We start from the raw sequence: 11,381 nt of genomic DNA, 5'->3' as shown, positions 1-11,381 counted from the left end.
TATCTAAAGTTTTTGAATCTATCTTCAACAGGAAGATTCTTAAACATCTATCACTCCACAACCTTCTATCTGATCGCCAGTATGGGTTCCGTCAAGGCCGCTCTACTGGTGATCTTCTGGCTTTCCTTACTGAGTCTTGGTCATCCTCTTTTAGAGATTTTGGTGAAACTTTTGCTGTTGCCTTGGACATAATTATCAAAAGCTTTTGATAGAGTCTGGCACAAAGCTTTGATTTCCAAACTACCCTCCTACGGTTTCTATCCTTCTCTCTGTTTACTTCATCTCAAGTTTCCTTTTTGACCGTTCTATTGCTGCTGTGGTAGACGGTCACTGTTCTTCTCCTAAATCAATTAACAGTGGTGTTCCTCAGGGTTCTGTCCTGTCACCCACTCTCTTCTTATTATTCATTAATGATCTTCTAAACCAAACTTCTTGTCCTATCCACTCCTACGCTGAAGATACCACCCTGCACTTTTCCACGTCTTTTCATAGACGTCCAACCCTTCAGGAGGTAAACATATCACGCAGGGAAGCCACAGAACGCCTGACTTCTGATCTTTCTAAAATTTCTCATTGGGGCAGAACAAACTTGATATTGTTCAATGCCTCAAAAAATCAATTCCTCCATCTATCAACTCGACACAACCTTCCAGACAACTATCCCCTCTTCTTCAATGACACTCAACTGTCCCCCTCTTCTACATTGAACATCCTCGGTCTGTCCTTTACTTATAATCTGAACTGGAAACTTCACATCTCATCTCTAGCTAAAACAGCTTTTATGAAGTTAGGTGTTCTGAGACGTCTCCGCCAGTTTTTCTCACCCCCCCAGCTGCTAACTCTGTACAAGGGCCTTATCCGTCCATGTATGGAGTATGCTTCACATGTCTGAGGGGGGTTCCACTCATACTGCTTTTCTAGACAGGGTGGAATCAAAAGCTTTTCGTCTCATCAACTCCTCTCCTCTAACTGACTGTCTTCAGCTTCTCTCTCACCGCCGCAATGTTGCATATCTAGCTGTCTTCTACCGCTATTTTCATGCTAACTGCTCTTCTGATCTTGCTAACTGCATGCCTCCCCTCCTTCCGTGGCCTCGCTGCACAAGACTTTCTTCTTTCTCTCACCTCTATTCTGTCCACTTCTCTAACGCAAGAGTTAACTAGTATTCTCAATCATTCATCCCTTTCTCTGGTAAACTCTGGAACTCCCTGCCTGCTTCCGTATTTCCACCTTCCTATGACTTGAATTCCTTCAAGAGGGAGGTTTCAAGACACTTATTCATCATTTTTTGACCACTGCTTTGACCCCTGTATGGGACTGGCATTTCAGTGGGCATTTTTTTTATTACATTTTTGTTGCCCTTGGCCAGTGTCCTTCCTACATAAAAAAAAAAAAAAATAGTAGTAGTAGTAGCAGTAGTAGTAGTAGTAGTAGTAGTAGTAGTAATGCTATTTTTCATATATTTAGTAATTTTTTTTTTCATATTATTATTTATATTTATATTTTTTGTTTTGTTTTGACATTCATACGAATGCTATAAAGGTGAAGCATAGAAATTTATTTGATTAATTAATTAATTTATATATCTATTTATTTTGATTTTTTAAATTAATTAATTTATTTATTTTTATTATTATTATTATTTTTTTTTTATGTCTCTATGATAAGCAAAGCATTATAGAATTTATGAAAGCACATATCCTCTAGAGTCTTGCCCTACAAAAGATTCTGTAAAGTAAAAAATAAAGGGAATAAGTGTCAGTGACGTTTGATGAATAGAGGAAGGCGTGGCAGAAATTACCATAAAACGTATATAAATGAAAATTTATCTTCCTCGTATTTTCCAACTTGCGTTTGCTTCTTGAAAATTTAACTGGGTGGGTCATATAGCAGACATATTGTTCTTTCCTCCATTGTAGTTTGTTTCCAGCAAGCCCCCTAAATAAAGTTTCTGTTTTTTTTTTTTTTTTTTTTTTTTTAAAGAAATGAGGAATTACATTCTAACGCTGATCACTGAGCGGAGCGTAGACGAGCTGCTATCCTCAAGGACGTTACCTCTCTCGCTCTCTCTCTCTCTCTAAATAAGACTTTAAATAAAAAGAATATATATATATATATATATATATATATATATATATATATATATATATATATATATATATATATATATATATATATATATATATATATATATATATATATATATATATATATATATATATATATATATATATATATATATATATATATATATATATTAAAAGACAATGAATATCCTCTGGGGAAGGGGTGACAATCCTTATTTAACCCTTAATTTCAGTTGAATTTTGACAAGTCTACGTTAAAATGTTTCCATTTTTCTGCAGTGATAAAGAAACGTAGAGGGGTAGCTAATATATTTAATTGTTAATTGTATCTTTTTTTCTTTCTTTTTTTCATTTATTCTTTTATTAATTTTTCTTTTCATTGCTTAATTATGCATTATGCCGACACTGCAGGTTACAATTGCAGATATTGCAAGTATTTTTGACACAATACAAGTACATCCAGCTAAACTATTGCTACAGTATAGAGAGAGTATTTCGATTACATACCTTATTCTTCATCTTCTTTTCTTCTTTTTTTTTTTTTAATAAATATAATAATAAATAAATAAGTAAATAGGTATTGTCAAATGAAATCGTCGAGATTACGCAGGGGTTTCGGGCAATACTTGGATGGGTGACTACACAAGCCTCATCTGTCTGAAAAAATAAAAAATAAATAAAAAAAATAAGAATAAGAATAGGGAGAATGAACGAAAATTTTAAGTAATAAAGATAACAGTAAGAATTATTATAACAAGAATAAGAAAAATTACAATAAAGGAATATAAAAAAAAAGAAAGAAAGCATCCCATGTCTTTCTTCCTAATTGTCATAGAAGGGTGAATTCTTTTGTATATTTTCCAACATTTCCAATACAACGATATGAATGGGGGAAGAAAGAATAAGAATAATAGAAAGAAGGCCTCCCAACACCTAGTTCTCCGGTCTTGGCCAATTAGCTAACGGCGGGATCAGCGCAGTTAAGCAGGGGGTCCGGGAAGAACTTGGATGGGTGACCACAAAAGCCTCATCTCTCTGAGAATAGAAAAAAATAGCAATAAGAATGAGGAGAATGAACGAAAAACGAAAATAATAAAATAACAATAACAACTATAATAAAAAAAAGAAGATTAAGAATAAAAAGAACAAAAATAAAGGAAAAAAGTAATAATATATCTCTCTTGCTAATTGTCGTAGAATTATGAATGAAGGGTTAATTTTAGTGCATATTTTCCAACATTTTCAGCACAACAATGCAACAACAATACAGGAAAGAATAAGAATAAGAGAAATAAGCCCTCCCAACACCTTGTTCTCCGCTCTTGACCAATCAGCTGACGGCGGGATCAGCAAGGTTAAGCAGGGGGTCCGGGCAGAACTTGGATGGGTGACCGCACAAGCCTCATCTCTCTAAAAGTAGGATAAATAAGAATAAGATAAGGAAGAATAATAAAAAAAAATGAAAATAATAAAGATAACAATATTAATTATGACAAGAATAAGAAAAAAATAGAATAAAAAGAATGAAAAAAATAAGAATATCACAACTTTCTTGCTAATTGTCTTAGAATTTTAAATGACATGTCAGTTCTGCTGTATATTTTCCAAGATTTGTTATGAATGAGGGAAGAAAGAATAAGAATAAGAATAAGAATAAGAACAAAATGAATTAGACTAACAATAATGATCACATCTTTCATGCGGTGACTGCGTGGGCGATGAGCCTCACTGGACGTTTCTGACCAATCACAAGGCAGGGTTGGAGTCGTCGGGCCCACCCGATTCATATATAAAGGGATTTTGTGGGAAGCGCGGGCAGACTCAGCTGAGTGTTCGTTGTGAGTTGTTGTTACCACAACTATGGCACGTACCAAGCAAACGGCTCGCAAGTCCACTGGTGGCAAGGCGCCCCGCAAGCAGCTTGCTACAAAGGCAGCTCGCAAGTCTGCTCCAGCCACTGGAGGTGTCAAGAAACCCCACCGTTACAGGCCTGGAACCGTTGCTCTCCGTGAGATCCGCCGTTATCAGAAGAGCACTGAGCTGCTTATCAGGAAACTGCCTTTCCAGCGCCTGGTGCGTGAAATTGCTCAGGATTTCAAGACTGACCTCCGCTTCCAGTCCTCTGCTGTCATGGCTCTCCAGGAAGCTTCCGAGGCTTACCTCGTGGGTCTGTTTGAGGATACCAACCTGTGCGCCATCCATGCCAAGCGCGTGACTATCATGCCAAAGGACATCCAACTGGCTCGTCGCATCCGTGGCGAGCGTGCCTAAGAAGTCATCCACGAATGATCTTCATAACAGCAATATCTAGGCCCTTTTTAGGGCCAAACATCTCTTTCATTAAAGAATTTTCATAGACAATCTGTTTGGTTTTGTGGAAGAAAATATTTATTTTCCATCTTTCAGTATCAGGTATCGACTTTCAACTCAATATCCTTCCCCCCTTTTTTTTTTTTTATATTATTATTATTATTCCCTCTTCCATGGCCATATCTCTTTCACTTGGGAGAATTTTTATCTTTCTTTATCTCTATTTTTTTTTTATCTTTTCTTTATCTCCACAGAATAATAATCACGATAATAATAAGCATAATAATAATAATAATAATAATAATAATAATAATGATACAATAATTATTATAATAATAATCATAATAAAAACAACAATATTAATATTATTAATAATGATAATAATAATAATAATAATAATAATAATAATAATAATAATAATAATAATAAAAATAATAATAATAATAATATTAATAATAATAACAATAATTATAATAATAATGCATTTGTCTATATCGTATCTTTTTTCCTTTTCAAGTGTGGCTCCAATGGAGCCGGGTATTATTTTATACTGGCAGCAGTATACTGGCCGCCTGTTTACTTGGAGGAGGTATACTTGGTAACAGCCTTGGTGCCTTCAGAAACAGCGTGTTTTGCCAGTTCACCAGGCAGAAGAAGACGGACAGCGGTCTGGATTTCCCGGCTGGTGATGGTGGAGCGCTTGTTATAGTGTGCCAGGCGGGATGCCTCGGCAGCGATGCGCTCGAAAATGTCATTCACGAACGAGTTCATGATTGACATGGCCTTGGAGGACACGCCAGTGTCTGGGTGGACTTGCTTGAGCACCTTGTAGATGTAGATGGAGTAGCTCTCCTTCCTCCTGCGCTTCTTCTTCTTGTCGCCCTTGGCAATGGCCTTCTGTGCCTTGCCAGCTTTCTTGGCAGCCTTTCCTGATGCTTTGGGAGGCATAGTGTCGCCGTACTGCTGTGAGAACGAGTGTGCGTTTTCAAGTTTCAAGTTTCAAGTTTTTATTTAGAAAAAGGGGGGTGTTACAAGAAGGGGCAGTGTGTGTACCAAGACTGGTACACAGGGAAGAAAAAGTGAGGAGAAATAGAAGTACAGTGGGAGAAAAAAAGTTGCCGGGCGGTCAGGCTTGCTACTGTAAAGTAATGAGTGTCACAGGGCAGTACAAGAGCGATTTGTAGGGTGGAAACCGGAGTCCCCGGAGGAAAACCACCCGCACTGCTGTGAGATAGAATAGAGTGGGGGAGGGTTACATATAATATTTACATAACATTTACAAGTACGTTGCAATGACATAAAATATTTACAGAACATGAGTTCTTGGTGGAAACCTGAGTTAGCAGGTGAGTCGTAAAGGGCAACTAGAAGACACACATAAAGTAGATTGTTTGGAGAAGGCGGTGCAAGAAGAGGATGGTAAGAGAGATGCACTAGCTTAAGAGAGGTGAAGTTAGGGGGACGAAGGTAGAAGGGAGGAAACATCGAGAGGAGGAAAAAAGAATGCAGAGGGACACAGTAGAACCGTTAAAGAGTACATAATGCTTAAGAAGAAATAAGACACGAGGGAGCAAAAATTGTCACAATAGCTTGTACAAAATAAACATGAGAGTCAAATGCAGAGGGACACAGTAGAAACGTTAAGGAGTACATAATGCTTAAGAAGAAATAAGACACGAGGGAGCAAAAATCGTCACAATATCACGTACAAAATAAACATGAGAGTCACAGAACACGCGTGGATGTTCACTGTGCACTGTAACGATACACTCGATTATTTCGGGAGTCCTGCGACGGGGGAGAGGGTGGTGGGCAGGTGTCTTGGGCGCGGGTCGATGTCGGAGGTTCTAGGAGTCGCTGTCGGTGGTTCGGGGGGGAGTTCAAAGGGGAGGCCTTCGGCGACGCCTGCGGCGCCGTCAGCCCCAGCCAACCCCTCAGCTGTGCGTTTCCCGAACTCGGTCCCGCTGCCGGGGGCTGAGCAGGCTACCCCGGAGGACGATTACCCCTCGCCAGGACGTCGGCCGGTCCCTCGGCGACTCGGGGCGCGGGGGGGCGAGGGGAAGTTCGCGATGCTGGAACCACCACTGGGTATGCCGTCGGTGTCGCCGGGGGCGTCATCAGGCCTGGCAGATCTCTTAGTGGCTAGCTGCAGTCCACCACTGTCGTCACGGTACCTCTACTCTCAGAAGGAGAAGGACAGATGCTCGCTCTCTCTCAGTCAGCAGTCGGTGATGATAATGGCGTGATCTGCGGACAAATTATCTAGCAGTAAAAGAGTGCTTGGGGGGAGAGTGACTAATTTCTAGTAGTGATACAGGTAGATTGTGAATTTAATAGGGGAATGAGTTACGGAAATATAACATTCACCTGTATCGGGGTTCGGGAGGCGGGTCTTGCACTCGGCGAAGACTCCTGGGGAACCCGGCGTGTTCCCGGGGTAGAGCCTCGTCGTGCTGTGTCCTCAGCGCCTGGAACTGATCCCATTCCTTGGCATCCATCTGTTCCCAAACCCTGGCGGCCATATCGTGAAGGCGGACGTTCAGGGCTGGGAGGGATGCGGCTTCGTGAAGAGCAGCCGAGGTGACAAAGTCGTCCCATCTGGTGCCGAAGGCGAACCTCAGGGCGTTGTTCTGGACCCGCTGAAGCTTGCTGATGGCTGTTTTAGAGAGAGCATGCAAGGGAATAGGTTGATAAGTTAGAATGGGCAAAATCAAAGCCTTTATTAGGTGGAGCTTGAGACCAGTGGTCAGATCCCTGAAGCGGTACAGCCTGGTGAGGGCCGACTTCGCTTTTGCCACTCTCTGGGACACGTGTGAAGTGTACCCAGTTGTGGATATGGAGAGCCCCAGGAGGGTGCCCCTGGGGCTAAACTCAACCTCATCCCCATCCACTAGCAGTGGGGCGGGGGTCTTTGTGGCGAGGGGGACGACCTTAAACTTGGCCAGGTTTGTCCTGATCCTCCACTCCCTCTCGAAGGCATTGATGCGGGCGATCTCTCTGGCAGTGCGGGCGTTCGTCATCAAGCTGGAGCGACCTGGGTGGAAAATAATCTGGGAGACATCGTCAGCATACAGTAAATTGATACCAGCCTCTGAGGCTGGACAATCGCTGGTATAAATGCTGTACAGGGTGGGCGACAGCACACTGCCCTGCGGAACTCCTGTGGCGAGGGGAAAAGCTGGACCGAGGTGGCCCCCTACCCTCACCCTCGCCGTCCTGTCGTCCAGGAAGTCACAGAGAAGGCGCTCAACCGGTGCAGGCAGCCCCAGGTGAAGGAGCTTGTACTTCAGCCCAAGGTGCCAGACACGGTCAAACGCCTTACTCACGTCCCGCAGCACCAAGTTACAGCGGTACCTATTGGCCTGGTGTATGGCGATGGTCTCGGTTGCCAGAGCGATGGCATGGACAGTGCCCCTGCCGCTCCGGAAACCATACTGCGCTGGGTGTAGATGGTTTCCCGTCTCCAGATAGGTGCGCAGCCGAGCGGAGACAACCCTCTCCAGCAGCTTCCCCGGTACCTCCAGCAGGGAGATGGGGCGGTAGTTCTCCGGACGAGTCGGAGTCTTGCCGGCCTTAGGAATCATCCTCATCTCCGCCTGCTTGAATCCGTCCGGGAAATATCCTGCTGAGAGCGCCGCATTGAAGATTGCCCTTAATCTGGCTAGCGCCGAAGCTGGAAGATAAGAGAGTATAGTCTTGTTTATCTTGCTGCCGCCAGGGCTAGTCGGCTTGCCACATTTGATCGCGGCAGCCATCTCCTGAGCGGAAATAAAACAGTCCAGTGGGGAGGTACCTGTGAGACGGGCAGGATCAGCAGAGTCGAACGGGTAGGTTCTGTACACGGCATGTGCCATGTAATCCAGCACATGGTCATTGTCGTCAAAGTCGTCGTCGTAGTCCTCTCTGTACACACGGTCCCAAATGGACGTGAAAAGGTGTTCTTTTTCCTCGTTCGTGAACTTCTTGTCACCTGTAATGTCTATTAGGTACGCGTCTGGTCCTGTCGTTCTACCTGAGAGACACTTGATTTCTCTCCAAAACTTCCTGGGATCACGGTGGTTGGCAGCTAAGCTTGCCAACTTCCTCCCCCAGTGCGTCCTAGCTTCTGTTTGTCGCGAGTCGTGCAGTATAGCTTTAACATGTCTGTACTGCCTGTACTCATCGTAAGTCCAGCCTCTCTGGCTCGCTCTGTCACGTAGCGCCTGGAATTGAATCCGCAGCAGCTGCGTCGTTCGGGAGGGTCTTGGGGCGGACCTAATTTTGTGGGAGGTCAGGGGTATGTGTCTGTCAGCAGTGGTCTTGACTGTGGTCATCCATGTCTCTAGTGCTGCGTCAATGTCCTCCAGGGTGCCGTAGGTCACGTCTGGTAGGTCTGTCATCTGTAGGGCGTCGTCCTCAGAAAACGCGTCCCAGTTTACTCTTTTATAGTTATACCTCCTGACACTAGGGATGAGGAGCGGGGAGGTGGAAATATCGAGGATAGTAGGTATGTGGTCACTAGTCGTCAGAGGTCCAGGCGTGAAGGAGTAATGAAGAAAATTCACCCTGTTAGTTAGAGCTATGTCAGGAGTTGAGGCAGTCCGAAAATCAAAGTAGGTGGGAAAGAAAGGGCCGATATGGAGTGCAGTCTGTCGTCGAAGATAGTCTACTATGTCTCTCCCTACCTGGTTGGAAGTAGTGTATCCTAAATAGGGATGTCGGGCGTTCAAGTCCCCGACAAGGAAAACAGGTGTCTGTCTGCGGAGGAGTCGGAGGAAGTCAGGATGGGGAAGGTAAGGTCTGCGGGGAGGGAGGTAGCTGGTGGCAATAAGGAGGGGTCCGTCTATTGTTTCAATTTCGATAGCTAACGTCTCCGACAAAAAGTCGCCATGGACTTTGTGTCGTGTGTGAGACTTTATAGCAATTGCCACTCCGTCATTTATTTCGTTACTGACGTTCTGTTGGTATATCCTAAATCCAGGGATCTTAAGTCTAGTCTCGTCGCGCAGTCCGTGGCTGTTGATGAGAACAACGTCAGGGTCAAATTGTCTATATGTGTTAGTAAGGTCAAACTTACGTGTGTCCCAATGGAGTACATTGTGCTGGATTACTCGGAGACGGGGCATTATTCGCGTGTTACAGACAGCCTACCGGGGAGTAAGTCCGCCACAATTTGCCGGGGAGCCTTCTTTGCGCGTTCGTGGTCTTCGGTGGAGTAGATGGTCCAGTCCGTGAGGGAGTCTAGGTTCTCCTTCACGTGGTCTAAGACCGCTTCCTCCGCTCCTGAAGGCCCAGTGTGGCAGAGTACCAGTGCCCCATGACGGAGAGCATGGTTGAACTCCCTCCGGGTGTTGGGGGTCTTCCTCTTATCTGTCTTGGCCATGAAGCCAAACCTGATGACCTCGACGTCGTTTTGCTGGTCGTCCTCGTCCTCAGAGTCCTCTGAGGCTGAGGAGGCAGCGGAAGCGGAGTCTTCTGTGGCGCCTTGGGCGGTGGTGGAAGGTGTGGAGACTGGAGGTGCTGTGGGAGCGGCCAGGGAGGTCGCAAGGGAGACAGCCCTGGCGAAGGCATCCGGAGCTTGAAGAGGTGGCGGTGGAGGAAGCTTCACGTTGGGCAGACCATTCTCGGCAAGACTCGCTGAGAGAGTCTGTTGGAAGCACCCTGGAGAGGCCACATTGGAAAGATGTGCGTGAAGCAAGCACATCAATCCGGTCAGCGACTTGGTGGGGTCGATAGGTCCAAGGTTGGGGGGTTGGGGTGTGGCCGGGAGCGAGGCAGACGTCGTCTGAGCGAATGATACGCCTGGCTTGATGCGAGCCTGGCGCATCGCCTCCTCCTTCTTCTTCAGGGCCTCCTTGCGGGTGGGACACCGCATGGCTCTGGCGCTGTGGTCCCCTCCGCAGTTGAGGCATGATTTTGTTGTGGCAGAACAGTTCCTGAAGGTGTGTTCCCGGCTGCCGCACTCAGAACACCGGACGTAATCCGCTGGGTGGGGGCAGCTCCTGGTGTGGTGTTCTTCCACGGCGTTGCACCTATTACAGGTCAGGAGAGGTGTGTATGTCTCCTGCCGCAACTGGTGCCCTGGCACGTGGATACAAAAAAGGTGCAAGCCTTCTGTCAGAGCCTTCGTGGCCATATCTGCACGCGTGAAGGTTATCTTCATGGTGGGTGAGCGAGGGAACTTGAAAACACCCTCCACGGCGGCCCAATCATGCTGGCTTCCTACTTCGTCGGCGATTTCCTCCGCCGTGTGCTCATATATAAGTTCGTCCAGTCCTGAGCAGATCACCGTGCGCTGTGCTCGGAGCTCAGGGGGCAACAGGGGGGTGAATCCATCACCAGACAGTCGAGCAGGCATGCCATCCTGGAAGATAGCATCGGCGTCCTTGTCTGTGGGTGTGAGAACCACCACAGCGTCACTGGCCGGTATAAGCCTAGTAACCTTGATGGTCGGGGCCAGGAGGGCGAGGAGGCGCCGGCGCACCCCAATGTCTCTGGGGTTGGGGTGTTTTATTCTGACTCGGCCCATGATGCCGGTCAGAGCCTGCGCAGCAGCCGCCTAAAAACGGGCTGGTCACCCATGCCCCGTGGCGAGGATTCCTTACGCCGGGGCACAGCACTGCACACTTGGTGTGCACTAACGCAGCCGGAGCTGCGTAAGAAGCACTGCACTGGGCACACAACACTAATACTTCACCAAGGTCTTGCTGCACAGCACTAACACACACACTGTTGGGGCTAATCCTAGGCACTGGGGGGAGCGGGCGGTCACCCGTCCAGCGCCTGACCGGAGTCGAAGCTTAACCCTGCATACGCACACTCGGGAGAACACTGCACTGGGGGCACACTTCACTTCACTACACAGACACTCGCTCACTTCGCAAACACTTCACTACAGTTTATCCATGCAAAACAATACACCCGCACTGTATGGAATGTCCTGGATGCTGGGGCATTCTATGGAGGGAGCACAACACTGGGGAACACTGTTGGTACACTGGGGAA

The sequence above is a fragment of the Scylla paramamosain genome, unplaced genomic scaffold, assembly GCF_035594125.1.
Source record: "Scylla paramamosain isolate STU-SP2022 unplaced genomic scaffold, ASM3559412v1 Contig100, whole genome shotgun sequence".
Taxonomy (NCBI): domain Eukaryota; kingdom Metazoa; phylum Arthropoda; class Malacostraca; order Decapoda; family Portunidae; genus Scylla; species Scylla paramamosain.
The sequence above is the reverse complement of the archived record's forward strand: the minus strand, read 5'-3'. Positions refer to the sequence as shown.